The sequence below is a fragment of the Bombina bombina genome, chromosome 1 (assembly GCF_027579735.1).
Source record: "Bombina bombina isolate aBomBom1 chromosome 1, aBomBom1.pri, whole genome shotgun sequence".
Taxonomy (NCBI): Eukaryota; Metazoa; Chordata; class Amphibia; order Anura; family Bombinatoridae; genus Bombina; species Bombina bombina.
Window position 1 is genome coordinate 1,101,895,091 of NC_069499.1, and position 19,874 is coordinate 1,101,914,964.

General features: G+C 43.0%; 1 protein-coding gene across 1 annotated transcript in view; it reads left to right on the forward strand.

Annotated features, from left to right (window-relative positions):
• PHF20 (PHD finger protein 20) overlaps positions 1-19,874 on the forward strand; it is a gene marked incomplete in the record, with an annotated part of 1,076,425 nt that overhangs the window by 829,161 nt on the left and 227,390 nt on the right.

Genomic DNA, 19,874 nt, shown 5'->3' on the forward strand with positions numbered 1-19,874 from the left:
TGGTCATTCCAAAGAAATTATGTAAGATGGACAAGTTCCTAGAGGTTCCGGTGTCCCCTGATGCTTTTCCTATACCCAAGCGGGTGGCGGACATAGTAAATGAGGAGTGGGAAAGGCCCGGCATACCTTTTGTTCCTCCCCCTATATTTAAGAAATTATTTCCTATAGTCGACCCCAGAAAGGACTTATGGCAGACAGTCCCCAAGGTCGAGGGGGCGGTTTCTACTCTAAACAAACGCACTACTATTCCTATAGAAGATAGTTGTGCTTTCAAGATCCTATGGATAAAAAGTTAGAGGGTTTGCTTAAAAAGATGTTTGTTCAGTAAGGTTACCTTCTACAACCAATTTCATGCATTGTTCCTGTCACTACAGCTGCGTGTTTCTGGTTCGAAGAACTAGAAAAGTCGCTCAATAAAGAATCTTCGTATGAGGAGGTTATGGACAGAGTTCAAGCACTTAAATTGGCTAACTCTTTTATTTTAGATGCCGCTTTGCAATTAGCTAGATTAGCGGCGAATAATTCAGGGTTTGCTATCTTGGCGCGCAGAGCGCTTTGGCTAAAGTCTTGGTCAGCGGATGTGTCCTCCAAGACCAAATTGCTTAACATCCCTTTCAAGGGTAAAACACTGTTTGGCCCTGACTTGAAAGAGATTATTTCAGACATCACTGGGGGAAAGGGCCACGCCCTTCCTCAGGATAGGTCTTTTAAGGCTAAAAATAAGCCAAATTTTCGTCCCTTTCGCAGAAACGGACCAGCCTCAAATTCTACACCCTCTAAGTAAGAGGGTAATACTTCTCAAACCAAGCCAGCCTGGAGACCGATGCAAGGCTGGAACGAGGGTAAGCAGGCCAAGAAACCTGCCACTGCTACCAAAACAGCATGAAGTGTTGGCCCCCGATCCGGGACCGGATCTGGTGGGGGGCAGACTTTCTCTCTTTGCTCAGGCTTGGGCAAGAGATATTCAGGATCCTTGGGCGCTAGAAATAGTTTCTCAAGGTTATCTCCTGGAATTCAGGGAACTACCCCCAAGGGGAAGGTTCCACAGGTCTCAATTATCTTTGAACCAAATAAAAAGACAGGCATTCTTACATTGTGTAGAAGACCTGTCAAGAATGGGAGTGATTCATCCTGTTCCATTAGGAGAACAAGGGATGGGGTTTTACTCCAACCTGTTCATAGTTCCCAAAAAAGAGGGAACATTCAGACCAATTTTAGATCTCAAGATTTTAAACAAGTTTCTAAGGGTTTCATCGTTCAAAATGGAAACCATTCGAACGATCCTTCCTACCATCCAGGAAGGTCAATTCATGACCACGGTGGATTTAAAGGATGCGTACCTACATATTCCTATCCACAAGGAACATCTTCGGTTCCTAAGGTTCGCCTTTCTGGACAAGCATTACCAGTTTGTGGCACTTCCATTCGGATTAGCCACTGCTCCAAGGATTTTCACAAAGGTACTAGGGTCCCTTCTAGCGGTGCTAAGACCAGGGGGCATTGCAGTAGTACCTTACTTGGACGACATCCTGATTCAAGTGTCGTCTCTGTCAAAAGCAAGGGCTCATACGGACATTGTCCTAGCCTTTCTCAGATCTCACAGGTGGAAAGTGAACATAGAAAAAAGTTCTCTGTCCCCGTCAACAAGAGTTCCCTTCTTGGGAACAATAATAGTTTCCTTAGAAATGAAGATTTTTTTGACAGAGGCCAGAAAATCAAACTTCTAAGCTCTTGTCAGGTACTTCATTCTGTTCTTCTTCCTTCCATAGCGCAGTGCATGGAAGTAATAGGTTTGATGGTTGCGGCAATGGACATAGTTCCTTTTGCACGAATTCATCTAAGACCATTACAACTGTGCATGCTCAGACAGTGGAATGGGGATTATACAGACTTGTCTCCGACGATCCAAGTAGATCAAAGGACCAGAGATTCACTCCGTTGGTGGCTGACCCTGGACAACCTGTCACAGGGAATGAGCTTCCGCAGACCAGAGTGGGTCATTGTCACGACCGACGCCAGTCTGGTGGGCTGGGGCGCGGTCTGGGAACCCCTGAAAGCTCAGGGTCTATGGTCTCGGGAAGACTCTCTTCTCCCGATAAATATTCTGGAACTGAGAGCGATATTCAATGCTCTCAAGGCTTGGCCTCGACTAGCAAAGGCCAAATTCATAAGGTGTCAATCAGACAACATGACGACTGTTGCATATATCAACCATCAGGGGGGAACAAGGAGTTCCCTGGTGATGGAGGAGCATCCGGGGGAGTGGGAACTCCATCCGGAAATCTTTGCCCAAATAACTCAATTATGGGGCATTCCAGACATGGATCTGATGGCGTCTCGTCAGAACTTCAAGGTTCCTTGTTACGGGTCCAGATCCAGGGATCCCAAGGCGACTCTAGTGGATGCACTAGTAGCACCTTGGACCTTCAACCTAGCTTATGTTTTCCCACCGTTTCCTCTCATTCCCAGGCTGGTAGCCAGGATCAATCAGGAGAGGGCTTCGGTGATCTTGATAGTTCCTCCGTGGCCACGCAGGACTTGGTATGCAGACCTGGTGAATATGTCATCGGCTCCACCATGGAAGCTACCTTTGGGACAGGACCTTCGTGTTCAGGGTCCATTCGAACATCCGAATCTGGTTTCCCTCCAACTGACTGCTTGGAGATTGAACGCTTGATTCTATCAAAGCGTGGGTTTTCAGATTCTGTAATAGATACTCTTATTCAGGCTAGAAAGCCTGTAACTAGAAAAATTTACCATAAAATATGGAAAAAATATATCTGTTGCTGTGAATCTAAAGGATTCCCATGGAACAAGATAAAAATTCCTAAGATTCTTTCCTTTCTACAAGAAGGTTTGGAGAAAGGATTATCTGCAAGTTCTCTGAAGGGACAGATCTCTGCTTTATCTGTTTTACTTCACAAAAGGCTGGCAGCTGTGCCAGACGTTTAAGCGTTTGTTCAGGCTCTGGTTAGAATCAAGCCTGTTTACAGACCTTTGACTCCTCCCTGGAGTCTTAATCTAGTTCTTTCAGTTCTTCAAGGGGTTCCGTTTGAACCCTTACATTCCGTAGATATTAAGTTATTATCGTGGAAAGTTTTGTTTTTTGGTTGCAATTTCTTCTGCTAGAAGAGTTTCTGAGTTATCTGCTCTGCAGTGTTCTCCGCCCTATCTGGTCCATGCAGATAAGGTGGTTTTGCGTACTGAGCCTGGTTTTCTTCCGAAGGTTGTTTCCAACAAAAATATTAACCAGGAGATAGTTGTACCTTCTTTGTGTCCGAATCCAGTTTCAGAGAAGGAACGTTTGTTACACAATTTGGACGTAGTCCGTGCTCTAAAATTCTATTTAGAGGTTACTGAAGGTTTCAGACAAACATCTTCTTCGTTTGTTGTTTATTCTGGTAAAAGGAGGGGTAAAAAAGCAACTTCTACCTCTCTTTCCTTTTGGCTTAAAAGCATTATCAGATTGGCTTTTGAGACTGCCGGACGGCAGCCTCCTGAAAGTATCACAGCTCACTCCACTGGGGCTGTGGCTTCCACATGGGCCTTCAAGAACGAGGCTCCTGTTGACCAGATATGTAAGGCAGCGACTTAGTCTTCACTGCACTCTTTTGCCAAATTTTACAAATTTTATACTTTTGCTTCTTCGGAGGCTATTTTTGGGAGAAAGGTTTTGCAAGCCGTGGTGCCTTCCGTTTAGGTGACCTAATTTGCTCCCTCCCTTCATCCGTGTCCTAAAGCTTTGGTATTGGTTCCCACAAGTAAGGATGACGCCGTGGACCGGACACACCTATGTTGGAGAAAACAGAATTTATGCTTACCTGATAAATTACTTTCTCCAACGGTGTGTCCGGTCCACGGCCCGCCCTGGTTTTTTAATCAGGTCTGATGAATTATTTTCTCTAACTACAGTCACCACGTTACCATATGGTTTCTCCTATATATATTTCCTCCTGTCCGTCGGTCGAATGACTGGGGTAGGCGGAGCCTGGGAGGGACTGTGTGGCCAGCTTTGCTGGGCTCTTTGCCATTTCCTGTTGGGGAGGAGAATATCCCACAAGTAAGGATGACGCCGTGGACCGGACACACCGTTGGAGAAAGTAATTTATCAGGTAAGCATAAATTCTGTTTTTCGCGCCGGTGTTGCGCACTTGTTTTTGAGAGGCATGACATGCAGTCGCATGTGTGAGGAGCTCTGATACATAGAAAAGACTTTCTGAAGGCGTCATTTGGTATCGTATTCCCCTTTGGGCTTGGTTGGGTCTCAGCAAAGCAGACACCAGGGACTGTAAAGGGGTTAAAGTTAAAAACGGCTCCAATGATGCCCAAGATGATTCCTCAAGTGAGGGGAGTAAGCATGGTACTGCATCATTCCCTCCGTCTACACGAGTCTTGCCCACTCAGGAGGCCCCTAGTACATCTAGCGCGCCAATACTCCTTACTATGCAACAATTAACGGCTGTAATGGATAATTCTGTCAAAAACATTTTAGCCAAAATGCACACTTATCAGCGTAAGCGCGACTGCTCTGTTTTAGATACTGAAGAGCATGACGACGCTGATAATAATGGTTCTGAAGGGCCCCTAAACCGGTCTGATGGGGCCAGGGAGGTTTTGTCTGAGGGAGAAATTACTGATTCAGGGAACATTTCTCAACAAGCTGAACCTGATGTGATTACGTTTAAATTTAAGTTGGAACATCTCCGCATTCTGCTTAAGGAGGTATTATCCACTCTGGATGATTGTGACAAGTTGGTCATCCCAGAGAAACTATGTAAAATGGACAAGTTCCTAGAGGTCCCGGGGCTCCCAGAAGCTTTTCCTATACCCAAGCGGGTGGCGGACATTGTAAATAAAGAATGGGAAAGGCCCGGTATTCCTTTCGTCCCTCCCCCCATATTTAAAAAATTGTTTCCTATGGTCGACCCCAGAAAGGACTTATGGCAGACAGTCCCCAAGGTCGAGGGAGCGGTTTCCACTTTAAACAAACGCACCACTATACCCATAGAAGATAGTTGTGCTTTCAAAGATCCTATGGATAAAAAATTAGAAGGTTTACTTAAAAAGATGTTTGTTCAGCAGGGTTACCTTCTACAACCAATTTCATGCATTGTCCCTGTCGCTACAGCCGCGTGTTTCTGGTTCGATGAGCTGGTAAAGGCGGTCGATAGTGATTCTCCTCCTTATGAGGAGATTATGGACAGAATCAATGCTCTCAAATTGGCTAATTCTTTCACCCTAGACGCCACTTTGCAATTGGCTAGGTTAGCGGCTAAGAATTCTGGGTTTGCTATTGTGGCGCGCAGAGCGCTTTGGTTGAAATCTTGGTCAGCTGATGCGTCTTCCAAGAACAAGCTACTTAACATTCCTTTCAAGGGGAAAACGCTGTTTGGCCCTGACTTGAAAGAGATTATCTCTGATATCACTGGGGGTAAGGGCCATGCCCTTCCTCAGGATCGGCCTTTCAAGGCCAAAAATAAACCTAATTTTCGTCCCTTTCGTAGAAACGGACCAGCCCAAAGTGCTACGTCCTCTAAGCAAGAGGGTAATACTTCTCAAGCCAAGCCAGCTTGGAGACCAATGCAAGGCTGGAACAAGGGAAAGCAGGCCAAGAAACCTGCCACTGCTACCAAGACAGCATGAAATGTTGGCCCCCGATCCGGGACCGGATCTGGTGGGGGGCAGACTCTCTCTCTTCGCTCGGGCTTGGGCAAGAGATGTTCTGGATCCTTGGGCGCTAGAAATAGTCTCCCAAGGTTATCTTCTGGAATTCAAGGGGCTTCCCCCAAGGGGGAGGTTCCACAGGTCTCAGTTGTCTTCAGACCACATAAAAAGACAGGCATTCTTACGTTGTGTAGAAGACCTGTTAAAAATGGGAGTGATTCATCCTGTTCCATTAGGAGAACAAGGGATGGGGTTCTACTCCAATCTGTTCATAGTTCCCAAAAAAGAGGGAACGTTCAGACCAATCTTAGATCTCAAGATCTTAAACAAGTTTCTCAAGGTTCCATCGTTCAAAATGGAAACCATTCGAACAATTCTTCCTTCCATCCAGGAAGGTCAATTCATGACCACGGTGGATTTAAAGGATGCGTATCTACATATTCCTATCCACGAGGAACATCATCGGTTCCTAAGGTTCGCATTCCTGGACAAGCATTACCAGTTCGTGGCGCTTCCTTTCGGATTAGCCACTGCTCCAAGGATTTTCACAAAGGTACTAGGGTCCCTTCTAGCTGTGCTAAGACCAAGGGGCATTGCTGTAGTACCTTACTTGGACGACATTCTGATTCAAGCGTCGTCCCTTCCTCAAGCAAAGGCTCACACGGACATTGTCCTGGCCTTTCTCAGATCTCACGGATGGAAAGTGAACGTGGAAAAGAGTTCTCTATCTCCGTCAACAAGGGTTCCCTTCTTGGGGACAATAATAGACTCCTTAGAAATGAGGATTTTTCTGACAGAGGCCAGAAAAACAAAACTTCTAGACTCTTGTCGGATACTTCATTCCGTTCCTCTTCCTTCCATAGCGCAGTGCATGGAAGTGATAGGTTTGATGGTAGCGGCAATGGACATAGTTCCTTTTGCGCGCATTCATCTAAGACCATTACAACTGTGCATGCTCAGTCAGTGGAATGGGGACTATACAAACTTGTCTCCGAGGACACAAGTAAATCAGAGGACCAGAGACTCACTCCGTTGGTGGCTGTCCCTGGACAACCTGTCACAAGGGATGACCTTCCGCAGACCAGAGTGGGTCATTGTCACGACCGACGCCAGTCTGATGGGCTGGGGCGCGGTCTGGGGATCCCTGAAAGCTCAGGGTCTTTGGTCTCGGGAAGAATCTCTTCTACCGATAAATATTCTGGAACTGAGAGCGATATTCAATGCTCTCAAGGCTTGGCCTCAGCTAGCGAGGGCCAAGTTCATACGGTTTCAATCAGACAACATGACAACTGTTGCGTACATCAACCATCAGGGGGGAACAAGGAGTTCCCTGGCGATGGAAGAAGTGACCAAAATCATTCTATGGGCGGAGTCTCACTCCTGCCACCTGTCTGCTATCCACATCCCAGGAGTGGAAAATTGGGAAGCGGATTTTCTGAGTCGTCAGACATTGCATCCGGGGGAGTGGGAACTCCATCCGGAAATCTTTGCCCAAGTCACTCAACTGTGGGGCATTCCAGACATGGATCTGATGGCCTCTCGTCAGAACTTCAAAGTTCCTTGCTACGGGTCCAGATCCAGGGATCCCAAGGCGGCTCTAGTGGATGCACTAGTAGCACCTTGGACCTTCAAACTAGCTTATGTATTCCCGCCGTTTCCTCTCATCCCCAGGCTGGTAGCCAGGATCAATCAGGAAAGGGCGTCGGTGATCTTGATAGCTCCTGCGTGGCCACGCAGGACTTGGTATGCAGATCTGGTGAATATGTCATCGGCTCCACCATGGAAGCTACCTTTGAGACGAGACCTTCTTGTTCAAGGTCCGTTCGAACATCCAAATCTGGTCTCACTCCAGCTGACTGCTTGGAGATTGAACGCTTGATCTTATCGAAGCGAGGGTTCTCAGATTCTGTTATCGATACTCTTGTTCAGACCAGAAAGCCTGTAACTAGAAAGATTTACCACAAAATTTGGAAAAAATATATCTGTTGGTGTGAATCTAAAGGATTCCCTTGGGACAAGGTTAAGATTCCTAAGATTCTATCCTTCCTTCAAGAAGGATTGGAAAAAGGATTATCTGCAAGTTCCCTGAAGGGACAGATTTCTGCCTTGTCTGTGTTACTTCACAAAAAGCTGGCAGCTGTGCCAGATGTTCAAGCCTTTGTTCAGGCTCTGGTTAGAATCAAGCCTGTTTACAAACCTTTGACTCCTCCTTGGAGTCTCAACTTAGTTCTTTCAGTTCTTCAGGGGGTTCCGTTTGAACCCTTACATTCCGTTGATATTAAGTTATTATCTTGGAAAGTTTTGTTTTTGGTTGCAATTTCTTCTGCTAGAAGAGTTTCAGAATTATCTGCTCTGCAGTGTTCTCCTCCTTATCTGGTGTTCCATGCAGATAAGGTGGTTTTACGTACTAAACCTGGTTTTCTTCCAAAAGTTGTTTCTAACAAAAACATTAACCAGGAGATTATCGTACCTTCTCTGTGTCCGAAACCAGTTTCGAAGAAGGAACGTTTGTTGCACAATTTGGATGTTGTTCGCGCTCTAAAATTCTATTTAGATGCTACAAAGGATTTTAGACAAACATCTTCCTTGTTTGTTGTTTATTCCGGTAAAAGGAGAGGTCAAAAAGCAACTTCTACCTCTCTCTCTTTTTGGATTAAAAGCATCATCAGATTGGCTTACGAGACTGCCGGACGGCAGCCTCCCGAAAGAATCACAGCTCATTCCACTAGGGCTGTGGCTTCCACATGGGCCTTCAAGAACGAGGCTTCTGTTGATCAGATATGTAGGGCAGCGACTTGGTCTTCACTGCACACTTTTACCAAATTTTACAAGTTTGATACTTTTGCTTCTTCTGAGGCTATTTTTGGGAGAAAGGTTTTGCAAACCGTGGTGCCTTCCATTTAGGTGACCTGATTTGCTCCCTCCCTTCATCCGTGTCCTAAAGCTTTGGTATTGGTTCCCACAAGTAAGGATGACGCCGTGGACCGGACACACCTATGTTGGAGAAAACAGAATTTATGTTTACCTGATAAATTACTTTCTCCAACGGTGTGTCCGGTCCACGGCCCGCCCTGGTTTTTTAATCAGGTCTGATAATTTATTTTCTTTAACTACAGTCACCACGGTATCATATGGTTTCTCCTATGCAAATATTCCTCCTTAACGTCGGTCGAATGACTGGGGTAGGCGGAGCCTAGGAGGGATCATGTGACCAGCTTTGCTGGGCTCTTTGCCATTTCCTGTTGGGGAAGAGAATATCCCACAAGTAAGGATGACGCCGTGGACCGGACACACCGTTGGAGAAAGTAATTTATCAGGTAAACATAAATTCTGTTTTTTCATTGCTTCTGGTTGCTAGAAGCTTGTTCTTTGGCATTTTTTCCCATTCCTGAAACTGTCATTTAAGGAATTTGATCAATTTTGCTTTATATGTTGTTTTTTCTCTTACATATTGCAAGATGTCTCACGTTGCATCTGAGTCAGAAGATACTACAGGAAAATCGCTGTCTAGTGCTGGATCTACCAAAGCTAAGTGTATCTGCTGTAAACTTTTGGTAGCTATTCCTCCGGCTGTTGTTTGTATTAATTGTCATGACAAACTTGTTAATGCAGATAATATTTCCTTTAGTAAAGTACCATTGTCTGTTGCAGTTCCTTCAACATCTAAGGTGCAGAATGTTCCTGATAACATAAGAGATTTTGTTTCTGAATCCATAAAGAAGGCTATGTCTGTTATTTCTCCTTCTAGTAAACGTAAAAAATCTTTTAAAACTTCTCTCCCTACAGATGAATTTTTAAATGAACATCATCATTCTGATTCTGATGACTCTTCTGGTTCAGAGGATTCTGTCTCAGAGATTGATGCTGATAAATCTTCATATTTATTTAAAATGGAATTTATTCGTTTTTTACTTAAAGAAGTACTAATTGCTTTAGAAATAGAGGATTCTGGTCCTCTTGATACTAATTCTAAACGTTTGGATAAGGTATTTAAATCTCCTGTGGTTATTCCAGAAGTTTTTCCTGTTCCTAATGCTATTTCTGCAGTAATTTCCAAAGAATGGGATAAATTGGGTAATTCATTTACTCCTTCTAAACGTTTTAAGCAATTATATCCTGTGCCGTCTGACAGATTAGAATTTTGGGACAAAATCCCTAAAGTTGATGGGGCTATTTCTACCCTTGCTAAACGTACTACTATTCCTACGTCAGATGGTACTTCGTTTAAGGATCCTTTAGATAGGAAAATTGAATCCTTTCTAAGAAAAGCTTATCTGTGTTCAGGTAATCTTCTTAGACCTGCTATATCTTTGGCTGATGTTGCTGCAGCTTCAACTTTTTGGTTGGAAACTTTAGCGCAACAAGTAACAGATCATGATTCTCATGATATTATTATTCTTCTTCAGCATGCTAATAATTTTATCTGTGATGCCATTTTTGATATTATCAAAGTTGATGTCAGGTTTATGTCTCTAGCTATTTTAGCTAGAAGAGCTTTATGGCTTAAGACTTGGAATGCTGATATGGCTTCTAAATCAACTCTACTTTCCATTTCTTTCCAGGGTAACAAATTATTTGGAGCTCCGGCATGGCCTCACAGATTTTGGTATGCGGATCTTGTCCGGATGGCCTCTTGCCAACCGTGGACTCTTCCGTTAAGACCAGACCTTCTGTCGCAAGGTCCTTTTTTCCATCAGGATCTGAAATCCTTAAATTTAAAGGTATGGAGATTGAACGCTTGATTCTTGGTCAAAGAGGTTTCTCTGACTCTGTGATTAATACTATGTTACAGGCTCGTAAATCTGTATCTAGAGAGATATATTATAGAGTCTGGAAGACTTATATTTCTTGGTGTCTTTCTCATCATTTTTCTTGGCATTCTTTTAGAATACCGAGAATTTTACAGTTTCTTCAGGATGGTTTAGATAAGGGTTTGTCTGCAAGTTCCTTGAAAGGACAAATCTCTGCTATTTCTGTTCTTTTTCACAGAAAGATTGCTATTCTTCCTGATATTCATTGTTTTGTACAAGCTTTGGTTCGTATAAAACCTGTCATTAAGTCAATTTCTCCTCCTTGGAGTTTGAATTTGGTTCTGGGAGCTCTTCAAGCTCCTCCCTTTGAACCTATGCATTCATTGGACATTAAATTACTTTCTTGGAAAGTTTTGTTCCTTTTGGCCATCTCTTCTGCCAGAAGAGTTTCTGAATTATCTGCTCTTTCTTGTGAGTCTCCTTTTCTGATTTTTCATCAGGATAAGGCGGTGTTGCGAACTTCTTTTGAATTTTTACCTAAAGTTGTGAATTCCAACAACATTAGTAGAGAAATGGTGGTTCCTTCACTATGTCCTAATCCTAAGAATTCTAAGGAGAAATCATTGCATTCCTTGGATGTTGTTAGAGCTTTGAAATATTATGTTGAAGCTACTAAGTCTTTCCGAAAGACTTCTAGTCTATTTGTTATCTTTTCCGGTTCTAGAAAAGGCCAGAAAGCTTCTGCCATTTCTTTGGCATCTTGGTTGAAATCTTTAATTCATCTGGCCTATGTTGAGTCGGGTAAAACTCCGCCTCAGAGGATTACAGCTCATTCTACCAGGTCAGTTTCTACTTCCTGGGCGTTTAGGAATGAAGCTTTGGTTGATCAGATTTGCAAAGCAGCAACTTGGTCATCTTTGCATACTTTTACTAAATTCTACCATTTTGATGTATTTTCTTCTTCTGAAGCAGTTTTTGGTAGAGAAGTACTTCAGGCAGCGGTTTCAGTCTGAATCTTCTGCTTATGTTTTTCATTAAACTTTATTTTGGGTGTGGATTATTTTCAGCAGGAATTGGCTGTCTTTATTTTATCCCTCCCTCTCTAGTGACTCTTGTGTGGAAAGATCCACATCTTGGGTAATCATTATCCCATACGTCACTAGCTCATGGACTCTTGCTAATTACATGAAAGAAAACATAATTTATGTAAGAACTTACCTGATAAATTCATTTCTTTCATATTAGCAAGAGTCCATGAGGCCCGCCCTTTTTTTGTGGTGGTTATGATTTTTGTATAAAGCACAATTATTCCAATTCCTTATTTTTTATGCTTTCGCACTTTCTTATCACCCCACTTTTTGGCTATTCGTTAAACTGAATTGTGGGTGTGGTGAGGGGTGTATTTATAGGCATTTTAAGGTTTGGGAAACTTTGCCCCTCCTGGTAGGAATGTATATCCCATACGTCACTAGCTCATGGACTCTTGCTAATATGAAAGAAATGAATTTATCAGGTAAGTTCTTACATAAATTATGTTTTCTAATTATTTATTCTTCCGAAGGTATTTTCTACAGAAAATACCAATCAATAAATCGTTACTTCATTGTGTTAAGATACTGCTTAATCTAAGGAACGTTTTTTTACATAATCTTGATGTAGTCAGGGCTTAGAAAATATCTCCAAGGTACTAAAGATTTTAGACAAACTTCTAGTTTGTTTGTTCACTACTCTGGGACTCGTAAGGGACAGAAAGCTACTAATGTAGAGTTGGACTCTTGGCTAAAACAAGTGATTCACAAGGCTTACTTGGTGGCTGGAAAGTCGCCTTCTAAGTGTATTACTGCTCTTTTTACAAGAGTTGCAACATTGTGGGTTTTTAAAAAGATGCATCTTTGGAGCAGATTTGAAAAGCTGCAACATGGTCTTCTCTGCATAATTTTTCCAAATTTTATCGATGTGATGTTTTTGCTTCTTCACAAGCAGCTTTTGATAGGAAAGTCCTTCAGGCCGCAATGTCTTCTAAATAGGAACTGTCCCACCCTTTCCGTAACATAGACCATCTGCTTGGGTTTTATTCCTATTTGTTATGGATGACTGTGAACCATCATTTTTCAAAGATAACAAAATTTATGCTTACTTGTTAAATTTTTTATTTTATTTTTTGGAATGTTGATGGTCCACAGGCCCCGTCTATTTCAATTATTAGGCGACAGTTCTAATGACACTCTACAAACCCTGCTTTGTTTTTCCTACCTGTTTCCTATTTCCTACTTGGCTATATGTTAAACTAAGAGGGAGGTGGGAGGGATTTTAAGTTCTTGACCTCTTCCTAGTGGCGGGAAATATATCCCATATGTTATGGAAGACTGTGGACCATCATCATTTCGAAAGAAAATAATTTATCAGGTAATCATAAAGTTTGGTTTCATGGTGGTGATAGTCAACGAGACCCCACCCTTGTGTTTTTTCTGGGGTTAGTATGTTCTTCATCTCATCTTTTTTTTCCTGCTCTTTTTATGGCTCTTATTCCTTTTTCTTACCTCACTTGCTTGGCTATATGTTAAACTGAGATATGTGTGAGGTGGGAGGGGTTTTATAGAGTTCTTTGGGTTTGTGACTCTTTGCCGCCTCATAGTGGTAGAGAAGAGTAATTCCCAAGAGTAAAGGATTGTAAACTCTCACCACCATGAAAGAAATTTGTTGACCAGGTAAGCATACATTGTGTTTTTATTATTTAAATTACCTATAGTGTGCACATTGTAATAAAAATAAATCCGTAGAAATGAAGTCCATAAATTAAAATCCAGAAGATAAAATGTATATGCAATACACTGTATCCACCACTGTTGCTTTTAAGCTTTTTACAAATGCAGCAAATGGGTGCAGCTCGGGTCCCTGGACCATCAGCTGACGTATGGGAGGGCATATCTACTGATCATGCAAGTCCTACTTTCTAGGGATATTTTTGTGTACACCTCTGCTTAGCTGTTCATCTTCTGCAGTATATTTCTAATTCCAGATAGGATTTTGCTGCTGTGCCTTTGAGTCAGAGTAGTCAGGGTTCTGTTGCTTACCAAAGCTGTAGGGTTCTGCGGAACTCTTCCCAAAATTCAAAGAATATACAGTCTGCTATTGTTGAACTGATGGCTGTCATGCCTCCTACAGCTAGGTATACCCTTTGCTCTTTCCACCAAATTCAAGGTCATGTTTCTCCTTCCGTTTACCAAGCCTGAAGTATGGCAAAACAGTTCCTAAAGTGGATGGGGCCATTTCTATGATTGCCAGCAGAATACTATTCCTTTAAAAGATAGTACCTCTTTTAAGAATCCTATAGATAAGAAAGCTTGAAGGTTTTATGTTTTAGCCAACTGTCAGTGTAGCTTCAATCTGGTGTGACAACTTATATCTAGTGAAGCATTCTTGGAGGAGATCAGGATCGCTCCAAGCTCTTAAAGACCACAAACAGTTTTATTTTTGATGCAGCAGTGGAGATGATACACATTAATGCTGTACTGCTATGGTTGTGCTTGCAATACAAGCCTTTGGCATGCAAGCATTTTCTAACACAGACATCCTCAAACTTTACCCTCCAGAGGTTTTGGAACTACATTTCCCATGATGCTCAGCCAGCATATCAGCTGGCTGAGCATCATGGGAAATGTAGTTACAAGACCTATGGAGGGCCAAGTTTGAGGATGTCTACTCTAAAAGCTTCCCTTTCAGGGTAAAATCCTGTTTGGTACAGGAGTTGATGCAATTATTGCCACAATCACTGCAGGTATGGGAGCTTTCTGGATGCCACTTGCCAAGAAGTCAACACCTGCCTCCAAATTTGCATGGAGGTGTGGCTCCCACTACATGAAAGCTTCTTGAAATCATGAAACTTGGGAGAGGTCTATTGCAGACCCTTGGGTTTTAGAATTTTTTTCTCATAAGTTTCGAACCAGCGTTTGATACAGGCCTCCGACGGAGATTTTTCTGGTTTCAAGTCCATCAAGATCCTTTAAAAGCCAAAGCCTTCCTGGCTTGTGTAGCAGCCTTGGAAACAAAAGAGGTGATTGCCCTTGTTCCCACAAGAGAACAGAACCTGGGGTTCTATTCCAATTTTTTGATAGGAAACCATTCTGCTTTTTTAGGGGGATCTATAAATGTAAACAAATTCCTGAAAGTTCCCACCTTCAAGATGGAGACTATTCTTCTTTTAGTGCAAGATGGACAGTTTATATCTACCATCAAACTCAGATGCTTATTTGCATATTCCTACTAAAATGGATTACTTGAGATTCCTAAGGTTTTCCTTCCTAAACTGTCATTGGTATTAGCAGTATCAAAACCACAGGCTTGGAGCTCTACACACTTAAAGTACCATAAAACAAGTCAAGATCTGTGCATATCCTAAAAGGGCTAATTAATTTAAAATAGTTTGCATAAAAAAATAGTTTATAAATTGCTGGCAAGTATTTTAAAATAATTTTCAAAAATACTTAAATAGCCATGCTGTCTGTAGCACTGTGCTCCACCCCCCATTATCAGTGTTTAGACACAGGCATTGTATTTCAACTGAGTTCACAGATTCTAGGCATGCTCCAGCAGATAATCCCTGTTCACTTTTGCATTCTACCAAAAAATTAAAATGTCCAATGTTTTAAGAATCTATAAAGGATACTACTTTACTACCCATTCCCCAGCTTTGCACAACCAACATTGTTATATTAATATACGTTATAACATTTAAACCTCTAGATTTCTGCCTGTTTTTAAGCCTCTACAGACAGCCTCTCATCACATGCTGGGGAATGGTTAATAAAGGTATTATCTATATTTTAAAATAATACAAATTCTAGTGTAGTCAGTCCCTTTCCACAAAATCTCTAGTTGTGAGCAGTTGCCCCATTACCTTAAGCAGCTCACAACCTCAGGTCAAGTGGCATCTGCCATTAGCAGCTCTCTGCCTGGCGTTTTCATATGGAACTTTTGCCGGTCTGGAATGGCACGTGACCGCATTACATCCATTCGGGAGGCTCATAGGTTCAGCACTGTAATGATGGCACAAATCTTTTGCAACTCCATACAGTCTTCAAGGCTGTTTAGAGGTGTCCCAGTCAGGCGACAGGAACAGTGTCATAGCCGTGGCTTGTCATTTATCAGGTAGATATTTAGAGTTTCTAATTGATTAGCGAGGTGTCTCACGTCATCCAATGTGTGGAAGTCTACCGGTCCCTAAGAATAAACAATTGGGAGGTGGACTTTCTAAGTCAACAGCTCCTTCATCAAAAAGAGTGGTTTTTGCTTCAGGCGTTGTTCAACCAGATTTTTAGCCAGAAGAATTGATCAGGAACAGGCTTCAGTAATTCTGATTGCTCTTGTTTGGCGTCACAGAACGAGTGGGAGCGGTTAGGCTCTTCCTTTACCCCCTCTTCTCATTTTAAAAAGCTTTTCCCCGTCCCAGAGGCCCAGCTGGAGTTGTGGAGGACCATTCCCAAGGTGGATGGGGCCATCTCCACGCTTGCTACGCACACAACGATATCTTAGAAGGATAGTTCTTTGTTCAAGGACCCTATGGATATAAAAGTTTGAAAACATGTTATGAAAGATTTTTAAACACACAGGGTTTGTTTTTCAGCGAGCAGCGGCGGTCGCTGCGCTTGCTGGAGCTGCGTCATATTGTTGCGATGCCTTATTTGATATGATTGAGGGTAAACCCCCTTTCGAGGATGTGCAGGAAAGGATTAAGGCCCTAAAAGTAGCCAATTCCTTAATTTGTGACGCTAATATGCAAATTATCCACCTGAATGCTAAAGTATCACGTTTTTCGGTTCTGGCACTGATCAGATCCATTCTGCCTTTAGTTCAAGAGGGGCAGCTAATGACCTCTATAGACTTGAAGGATGCCTACCTTCACGTTCCGATTCACAAGGACCATTTCAGGTTCCTCAGAATTGCTTTTCTGGATCAGCATTTCCAGTTCGTGGCTCTCCCCTTTGGTCTGGCGACGGCCCGAGAGTCTTTACAAAGGTCCTGGGGGCCCTTCTAGCAGTAGCCAGATCCCAGGCCATCGTGGTGGCGCCCTACCTGGACGACATTCTGGTTTAGGCGCCATCATTCCATCTGGCAGAGGCCCACACCAGGGTCCTGCTGCAGTTACTTCAATCTCACGGTTTGAAGGTCAACCTTGAGAAGAGTTCTCTGGTTCCCAGTACCAGGGTGGAGTTCTTGGGCACGATCATAGACTCTGTGTCCATGAAGATTTTTCTCATGGACAAGCGACGCACAAAGATGGCGTCTACCTGTCTTGCCCTTCAGTCTACAGTGAGACCATCTGTAGCTCAGTGCATGGAAATGATTGGGCTCATGGTCTCCAGCATGGACATCATTCCATTCGCCAGGTTTCATCTCAGACCGCTTCAATTGTGCATGTTGAGACAGTGGAACAGCGATCATTCTGATCTGTCACAGCCGATATACATGGATGCGCGGGCTCGGATTTCCCTCTCCTGGTGGATCCACCTGGATCACCTGTCCATGGGGACAGACTTCCTTAGACCGTCCTGGGAGATTGTGACCACCAACGCGAGTCTGGCTGTTTGGGGTGCCAGGATGGCACAGGGGAAGTGGTCTCGCTTAGAGTCTCTTCTTCCAATAAATATTCTGGAGCTTCGAGCGATCTGGAATGCTCTAAGGACGTGGCCTCGTCTGGGGAACTTCAGCTTTATCAGGTGCCAGATGGACAACATTATCTTGTGGCTTACATCAACCACCAGGGGGGTATGAGGAGCTCGCTGGCAATGAAGGAGGTGTCTCGGATCCTGGAGTAGGCAGAGACCCATAATTGTTCGCTCTCTGCGATCCACATCCGGGTGTGGACAACTGGGAGGCGTATTTTCTTAGCAGGCAGACTTTTCATCTGGAGGAATGGAAGTGTTTGCGGAGATCTGTCTCAAATGGGTAACGCCAGAGCTCGATCTCATGGCGTCAAGGTTGAATTGCAAGCTTCCCCGATACGGATCGAGGTCGAGGGACCCCCAGGCGGAGCTAATAGACGCATTGGCGATGCCTTGGGGGTTCGGTCTCGTATACATATTTCCTCGGTTACCGCTTCTTACTCGTGTAGTGGCTCCTTTTCAACATCAAAATCTAGATTCTATGAGGCTGACTGCAAGGAGATTGAACGCTTAGTCTTAGCAAAAAGGGGTTTCTCTGAGAATGTGACACTCTAGTTTAGGCAAGAAAGCTGGTCACTCGTTGCATCTATCATAAGGTGTGGAGGCCTTACTTGTCCTGGTGTGAGAGTCATGGCTACCCTTGGCACAAGGTGAGGGTATCCAGGATTTTGTCCTTTCTCTAAGAGGGTTTGGAGAAGGGTCTCGCCGCTAGTTACCTAAAAGGACAAATTTCGGCGTTATCTGTTCTGTTGCAAAGGAGACTCACTGATCTCCCTGACATCCAATCTTTTGTTCAGGCTCTGTCTTGAATCAGGGGCCTGTTTTTAGGCAGACTGCTCCCCCTTGGAGCTTAAACTTAGTACTTTAGGTCTTACAGAGGGTTCTGTTTGAGCTTATGCATGCTCTTGACATAAAGGATCTTTCATGGAAGGTTCTCTTTCTGTTGGCCATTGCATCGGCACGCAGAGTCTCTGAGCTGGCGGCCTCGCAATGTGTTCGCACAGGTTTGGGGGTTTCTCCCCAAGGTGGTGTCTAACCGTAACATCAATAAGGAGATAGTTGTTCCTTCTTTATGTCCTAGCCCTTCTTCTCCTAAGGAGAGGTTACTTTATTATCTTGATGTGGTTCGTGCTTTGAAGTTCTATCTTCAGGCCATAAAGGATTTCAGACAATCGAAATCACTTTTTGTTGTATATTCAGGGAAGAGCAGGGGTCAGAGGGCTTCTGCTGCTTCTTTGTCCTTTTGGCTGAGGAGCTTGATCCGCTTGGCCTATGAGACAGCGGGACATAAGCCTCCTCAGAGGATCATGGCTCATTCAACTAGAGCGGTGGCTTCGTCTTGGGCCTTCAAAATGAGGTATCTATGGAGCAGATTTGCAAGGCGGCTACCTGGTCCTCCTTGCATACCTTCACTAAGTTTTACAAATTTGACGTTTTTGTTTCTACGGAAGCTGTTTTTGGGAGAAAGGTTCTACAGGCTGTGGTGCCCTCAGATTAAGGGTCTGCCTTTTACCCTCCCGGTTTTATCCAGTGTCCTCTAAAAGCTTGGGTATATGTTCCCACAAGTAATGAAGGAAAACGTGGACTCTCCTCCCCTTTTAGATGGAAAACATAAATCATGCTTACCTGATAATTTTATTTCCATTGTGGGGAGGAGAGTCCACGGCCCCCGCACGTTTCTCCGATGCACGGACCTAAATTTAATATATTCTTCTGGCACCATTTATACCCTGATATTTCTCCTACTGTTCCTTGTTCCCTCGGCAGAATGACTGGTGGTTGAGGGGAGTGGGGGACGTATTTAAGCCTTTGGCTGGAGTGTCTTTGCCACCTCCTGGTGGCCAGGTTCTTAATTCTCACAAGTAATGAATGAAGCCATGGACTCTCCTCCCCACGATGGAAATAAAATTATCAAGTAAGCATAATTTGTTTTACATAGCTTGCCAATAGCCTATACCATGGGCTAAATTAGCTATTTCAAATGCAGAAATAAGGATAATGGGTATATTTTTAAACAATTTAATACATTCATTCATGTAAAATGGATCATTGGGAACAAATTTAGGGTTTATTGTCCCTTTAAAGGCAGTTCACTGATATTCTTTATGTGAAGTAGAGACACTTACATTACAATACAATTCTCAGTAATATAAGCTGATGATTTCTCTCTGTGCCCGCTAGTTTTTGAGAAGCAGGCCCTTTGTTTTTTCAGCTTTCTTTGCCACTTTCTGTCCATTTCTCTGGACCTTGCAAGGTTCCTAAACCTGCTGTTTCTTTAGCTGCTTGGCTTAAGCATTAATCAGAGTTTATCTGGTAGGGGAAAATGCCTTGTGCAAATTACTTCTCATTCCACAAGACCACAAGAGCAGGGGCTACTTCTTAGGCCTTTCATAATGACGCATCTCTGGATCAGGTCTGTAAGGCAGCTACTTGGTTTTTCTTAAAAACAATGGTCTTTGGCAAGAAAGAGAGAACTTATTTTTGTAATTTAATTTTCTCTTTCCTATATTTCTAGCTTTTCTTCTCAACTTCACTATATATATATATATATATATATATATATATATATATATATATATATATATATATATATATATATATATAATTAAGTGTATTAGGTCATTCATTGCTGGGAGTGTGGGGTCAGTGGCAAACCTAATTAACAGAGGGACATTTGTGCAATTTTTTTCCCAGGGCCCCCTAATTAAAATAAAAACAAATAATAATTATTACAATCTATTAATATTATATTCCTTACCTTATACTAGACATTTAACATCCCCCCCAAAAAAAGATA